Source organism: Aplysia californica, unplaced genomic scaffold (genome assembly GCF_000002075.1).
Source record: "Aplysia californica isolate F4 #8 unplaced genomic scaffold, AplCal3.0 scaffold00029, whole genome shotgun sequence".
In the NCBI taxonomy this organism is placed as follows: Eukaryota; Metazoa; Mollusca; class Gastropoda; order Aplysiida; family Aplysiidae; genus Aplysia; species Aplysia californica.
Window position 1 is genome coordinate 209,318 of NW_004797299.1, and position 6,934 is coordinate 216,251.

At 40.7% G+C, this 6,934-nt stretch overlaps 1 protein-coding gene across 1 annotated transcript in view; it reads left to right on the forward strand.

Annotated features, from left to right (window-relative positions):
• Positions 1–179: 179 nt before the first annotated feature.
• Positions 180–6,934, forward strand: part of LOC101850059 (dentin sialophosphoprotein) — a gene marked incomplete at its 3' end in the record, with an annotated part of 91,344 nt that continues 84,589 nt past the window's right edge. Inside the window, 1 exon segment of the mRNA XM_035973654.1 lies at positions 180–897.

Sequence of the window (6,934 nt, forward strand, 5' to 3'; positions counted from 1 at the left end):
CGTTTTGAATGTAAGGCATACTGTTCATTGTTGATTACGAACGTCTTTTTACATTTAATTTAAGAGGTTTACGTTTATGGATGAATTTGACAGCGACAATGTTCCAAAATTAGGAAGGGAAGCAGTGATTATTTGATTATATAGACGCTTCGCCTCTGGCGATTGCTCAACAATGATGCGCAGAGTAGCGATCTGGTCTAAGCATGATCTGTTCTTGTGGAATCCTGCCTGATTTCCCCAAAGCTTTTGGTCTGCTGGCTGCTTGATTCTCTCCAGGAATATCCTGTAAAAGACTCCCAGGTATGAACAGGAGTGTTATGCCTCTGTAGTTGTTACAGTTGCTGAGGTCTCCATTCTTTGGCAGCTTGATCCAGTCTGGTGGCATTTCCTCCTCTTGCCAAGCCTTTTCGAATAGAGCATAGAGAATTTCAACTGATGTATCTGTATCTTCCTTACGGGCTTCCAGAGATTATGGTCGGGATCAGCTGCCTTGTGGGACTTCAGTGATGTTATAGCTGAAGCAATTTCCTCTCACGAAATTGGTTCCGAAACTATTGGGAGGTCATTTCTGGCTGAAAGAATTTCTGGTTAATTTTCTCGAGGTGTTCTGTTCAAGAGTTGATCAAAGTGTTCTCTCCATCGGTTAAGTTGCCCCTCTGGGTTGAAAACAGTCTTTCCCTCTTTGTTTTCACTAGTAGAGTGGGCTTGCTGCACCAAACTGAAAGAGTTTTAGTTGTAACGGAAAATTACTCGAAACAAAATAAAACTGGGTATAGTATTTTAATTTGTTCCGCCTACTTGGATGTTCCCAGACTGAGCACCGGTTCCGTAACCACCGAATTGTGTAAAAATGGCGGAAATCAGACAGACAAGCTGAGACGAGCATTGAATGTGGATGTGGGTAAAAACTTTTCGCTTGTGATTTGCTTGGGATACCACTTGCTTTTTAAAAAGTAGAATATACTGCTAGTATGCGTTGATTCCAGGTATTGTCTTTTTATACTATTTTCATCTCGAGTCCGATTAGATTTTTTTTATCTCTATTCGGACTCGGGTCCGAACAGTGAACAGGGCAATGTCTGAGTGGCGATTTTGTAGTTTCGTTCGTTAAAGTCAAGAGTAGGGGGGTTTCAGCTTGCTCCCCTGACCTAATAAAAATATGGAGGTGGGGGGGGGGCGTTCAGGGGGGCATGCTCCCCTAAATTTTATCCTAATTTGATGTTTTGCAGTTAGGTTGCATCCCTGCTCTTTGTCACTTTGTGTAGCCTATTTCAAATGGAAGAGGCTAGCCGTACTTAATGACTGTGCTAGACTGGCAGTCTTGCCGTACTTAAGTACGGCTAGACCGGTTGGCTAGACTTGCAGTCTAGCAGTACTTATTCTAAATATGATGGCTAGACTGACCATTTAAAAAAAGTAGGCCTACTGAATTGTTTTTTTGTAAATTATATAAATTTTGGCCACCTCTATTCTCACCCTGGGTGAGAATAGTGCAGGCGAGTCTTTTGGCTATTCTCACCCATTGCGCGTTCACCGTTATAGCCTAGATCTAGGCCAACAAATTTTGCGTTCACCCTAAGCCTAAACCACAGAATTCTACACTGTGACTGTGATATAACAGAAAAAGAAAAATTGTAGAATTCTGTGCTGTGAACAAACGTTCCATTACAACTGTAGCCTACTAAAAGCGTACAATTGTGTCTGTGGGCAGTGGAGAGAGAGAGAGAGAGAAAGAGGAGAGAGGAGTAGCGCGAGAACTTCCAGTCAATACAAAATGGCGACCTGCGTAGTTCGGCTCGATTCGAAAAGTTAAATAGCCGTAGCATCTTTGTAGACAACCAAATTAATTTACTTTTGTGCTTTAATATAGGCCACCTCTATTCTCACCCGGGGTGAGAATAGTGCAGGCGAGTCTTTTGGCTATTCTCACCCGGTGCGCGTTCACCGTTATAGCCTAGATCTAGGCCAACAAATTTTGCGTTCACCCTAAATCACAGAATTCTACACTGTGATAACAGAAAAATTGTAGAATTCTGTGCCGTGAATAAACGTTCCATTACAACTGTAGCCTACTAAAAGCGTACAATTTTGTCTGTGGGCAGTGGAGAGAGAGAAAGAGAGAGAGGAGTAGCGCGAGAACTTCCGGACAAAACAAAATGGCGACCCGCGTAGTTCAGCTCGATTCGAAAAGTTAAATAGCCGTAGCATCTTTGTAGACAACCAAATTAATTTACTTTTGTGTTTTAACATCATTTTAAAACTTTGTTTTGGTCAATTTGATCGTCCACACCGATAGACAGTATTCAGAAAGAGACAGAGAGAGAGAAAGAAGAGGGGAGGAGTAGATCTTGCGAGAACTTCCGGGCGGGTGAGAATAGCCACTTTCTTTAATATATCATTTTTTAACTTTGTTTTGGTCAATTTGATCGTCCACACCGATAGACAGTATTCAGAAAGAGACAGAGAGAGAGAGAGGGGAGGAGTAGATCTTGCGAGAACTTCCGGGTAAAACAAAATGGCGACCCGCGTAGTTCGGCTCGATTCGAACAGCGAAATAGCCATAGCATCTTTGAAGACAACCAAATTAGCTTACTTTTGTGCTATAACTAATTTTGTCTTGGCTTTTATCAATTTGATCATACACATCGATAGAAAGTATTCCGAAATGAGGAAAAGCAGGTCTTGTTTCAAACCGGGTGAGAATAGCCTACAGTCGCAAGTCTCACCCGGGGTGAGAGGTAGATCGTTTTTCTATTCTCACCCCGGATAAGAATAGCCACTTCCATAAATTTTTACGAAGTTACTATTTATCAGAACGTTCGGAGAAATAGTGCCAATCTTTATTTCTCCGAACGGTTTCCGGCTACCGGTCTCGTGATTTTTTGCCTATTTATTGCGAGAGTTCGGCGCCAACTTTCATTCATTCTGCATCTGCCCTCTGGTCTGGGAAGGAACACCGCATGGCAAGCCCGCCTATGGACAACCTTCAGTAACACCCACCACACACCCACCACCATCATGTACATGTACACACACTAACTAAACATGATCAGTGGGCAACTTTTGAACGTATACGAGCTGAGCTGTGGATGGAGAGACAGTGTGAGTGAAAGTGAAAGAGCGGGTGAAAGGAAGAATACACGAATGTATCCACAGGCGACGTCCAACCAGACAATGACACCGACTCCCTGGCCTGGTCCACAGCTCATGAACGAAAGGAATGCGGCTAAGGCAGTGTTTTGCCTATATTGTTGTCCTTGGTACGCAGGGTGCAAGGGAATGAGTGAGATTTTCTTTGTGTGTGCCTGGAGGGTGGGGGTGGGGTGTGAAAGTCATGCGGACGGGGATGAGCCGCCGGAGAGAACACAGGAATTGAATGAATGAGTTAAACTGAAAGAGAGGAACGACTCATGAGCCCTGGAGTGAATGGATCCTGTGTTTCTATTTTTGTATACTTTGAACTGTTACATGTACTGAATAAAGGCTGAAATAAAGCCCAAAAAACAAACACACACACACACTCCTCACTCTCCACTTACATACTTACTACCACACACAGACACACGCACATGCATGCACCCCCTCCCCCCCCCCCCCCCCCCCCACCCCACACACACACACAGGAGCAAATTTTTGGGTCTAGATCTATATCTATTTCAATTTTCAAGAGCTAGTTTAGAGATTTTTAGATGAGTGTAAAAACGTGAAAAAGAAAGGTTTCACAAAAGAATGAAATCAAAATTAGAACAGCCCATCAACAACAAAAATTAACAAATAAGGGCGTGTGTCCACCTGTTCGAAGAAGATTGGCCCTAAATGAGCGTATTAAAAAAAGAAAAAAGTACAGGATATTAATATTACATATAAATTATGGAACCACACACATTAAGGGGCTTGCCAATGTCAGTACATGTAATCGGTTTTGGTGGAACGTACGCTCTAACAAAACACATTTAAATCTATATTTAATATACATGTATATAATATTTAGAATCTAATGAAGGTAGGAACATCAAATTAAATGACGTTACAGTATACAACACCCCCCCCCCCTTTTTTTTCCCCCAACAAAAAAAAATTATAGAAGAACAACACATTAGAACAATAAATAATAAGAAAAAAAATTACACACAAAATAAAACACCACAAAGAGGGAAAAATAAAAGTAACTGTAACATAGTCAACAAATCAACGTGGTGACAACAAGTGAGAATGAGAAAGAGACGAAGTGAAGCTAAGTGAAGATGCTAGTTCTCTGTGTCGTTATCAATAAAACCCTACGTAGATCTAGATCTAATCTGGACAGCTCTCGAGTGAACACAACACATTAAGTTTAAGAGCAGCACCCTTCATAGGCAACACGTCATATCTGTAGCGAAAAACTGTTTGGAACTGTAGCATTTCTTTATATCAATATTTACTGCGGACATTATTTGGACCGATTGAACTATATTGTATACGAACAATCTTTGGTAGGCCTATACTAGATCTGTATTATCCGAAATTTGCGGGAAAGGATGTGATTTCAGAGTGTTCGGAGAAATAGTGCCCAGCTTTATTTTCCCGAACGTTCGGAGAAATAGTGCCTAGCTTTATTTTCCCGAACGTTCGGAGAAATAGTGCCGACCAAATTTTTAGTGTGCAGTACCTAAAGTATTTGTATTTGAGACGAAACCAGGTGCCTTAACTCTTATCCTGCGTCTGTGCCCAGATGCGTATCTTCAGCAACCGATTACGTCGGACGTGCCGGGCAGGCCGCTGGGGTCACTCAGTGTGTACTGTTGGTGTACAGCGTGCGCGCCGGGAAACGTGTGTTTTCGCCATGAATACCGCGGGAGTGTGTTAACAGATGATGAAAATAACGCTCTATCCTTCATGGCTTTCTATTTATAAAGTGTTACAAACACATGAATAACCCCCTCTCATAAGCTGATAAATAAGACATTACGAATAGTTACGCCCATTCGAATATTTATAAATCTGATCGGACTCGAGTCCGAATAGAACTGGCCTATTTTGGCAATCCATCTTTGGGCTTTTGTCCCACACTATGGTGGGCCCACTTTGCTGCTTAGCGCGTGGATGTACTGTGGCGACTCACAGTCTTGCTTTACAATTTCTTTGTGACTTGTTAACTAGTACAATCTTTCATAACAATGTCTGGCAGATTCAAAGTGTCCTTGTCTCTTCTAAGTGATCAACAAACAGCTAGTTGTTTCCCCTTCGTCTGGGTCCTTGAAATACAACAACTGGTGCTGTGAAAAGAGAGTCACATTACCTCTCTCTTTAGAGCGTTTTCATTGTCAGATTGTTACATTTCTTACGTGAAAATTTGACTCTGACTGCAATGATCCAACCAAATTGACTTCATAATATTTTGGATCCCTGTAGTTGTGCTGGATGAATTGTACAATTAGGGAAAAAATTAACTCACTTCCAAAGAGGATCAAAGAAATCTCCTGGTAGACCAAACCTTGATTCTGAATAAAACAGTAGTAAATTGAACTGTTAAAAAATGTGTTTGAACAGCACATCTGATCTGGACATTAATGATAGTGCTGTATATTTAATATTTTGGCCTGCTTCAAGCACGGCGTCACTTGTTGTCCGATTCTGTTACCTTTAGCTAGCGTGACTCAGCAGCCCGCCGGAGCTCCCCGGCTCGGGGTCACGCGGTTAATGAGCCCTGAAGCGACTTCGCCGGTGTCGGTTAAGAAGTTAACGTTTTTGCCTACGTTCGAAACGAACTTCTTCCCCATTCCACACATCAAACCATTACGTGGATGTACTAAAAGCTTAATGTCTTGAGATTTATTATGTGTTTGAATGGTTAATTATTAATTTCTGTGCCTTAGTTTTTGTTCTAGACAAGTGTTTGTAAAGTACCCAATTTGTCCTATTTTAGTTACATACTTATGAATAAATGATTGTTTATTTTAAAACGGCACGACAGATCTCTAAAAAATCTGTGTTAAACTGACTACGAATATTATGTCTTTTACCATGAGAAATCTTAAATCTGCGTGAGTGGTTAAATTATATAAGAGAAGAAAGATGCACATCTGCATTTTAAAACTAAAAATACTCAGCGTCAGCTCTTGTTCTACCATTAAACAAGAGAAAGTTACTCTATGTTTGTTCATGAATCATGCTGTGTCTGTCAGCCTGCATACAACTAAGAAAGATATTATGCGATGTTTTAAAACACAAAACTGTGTTAATACATGGGTAGAGATGCACTTCTTGTATGGAATAAAAATACTGACAGCTAACACATTCGTTCTTAGTTTTTGTGTCGGACATCTGCGCTGACACGTATGAATGTAAAGAAATCAGAACTTTGTCAGTTATTGCAAATGGTCATAGTCATAGCAACGAAAATAAAAGCTGGAAAAGTCTGGTGCTGATTCAGTGTCACTGAAAAGCTAGACATTATTCTTATACTTATATAACACAATTACAAGAAGTCATCCCTGTTATTCTGTCAACTTACAAAACCTAGACTTAGCGTTTTAAGAAAAATAAGGAATTTATGGAGTGTAACTGAAACTGTTCATGACAAACATTGTGGATGTATTCTGGCACTAAAATCGGTTTGTACTTTTTCATAGAGAGACTTCAAAGTAATTTTGAGAAACTTAAGAGAAAATATGCAAATATTCCCGATTATATTAAACATATAAGTTGTGTTTGGAGGAATTACTTCATAGTGAATTGTGTACCAGATGACAGTGCTTCCACTCTTCCGTATTTTTACGGAAATCCGTACTTTCTGCTAGTTCCGTACTTGTCCCTCCATCATCATCAACTCCCTCTGTAAAAATCTGCGATAGCGTAGGACTACCGAAATTCCGTAGCAAAAGATCCGTACTCGCCTTCGTATCGTCTTGTATAAGTTACGGATATTTACGGTAATTCTCTCGGCAATAGTTTA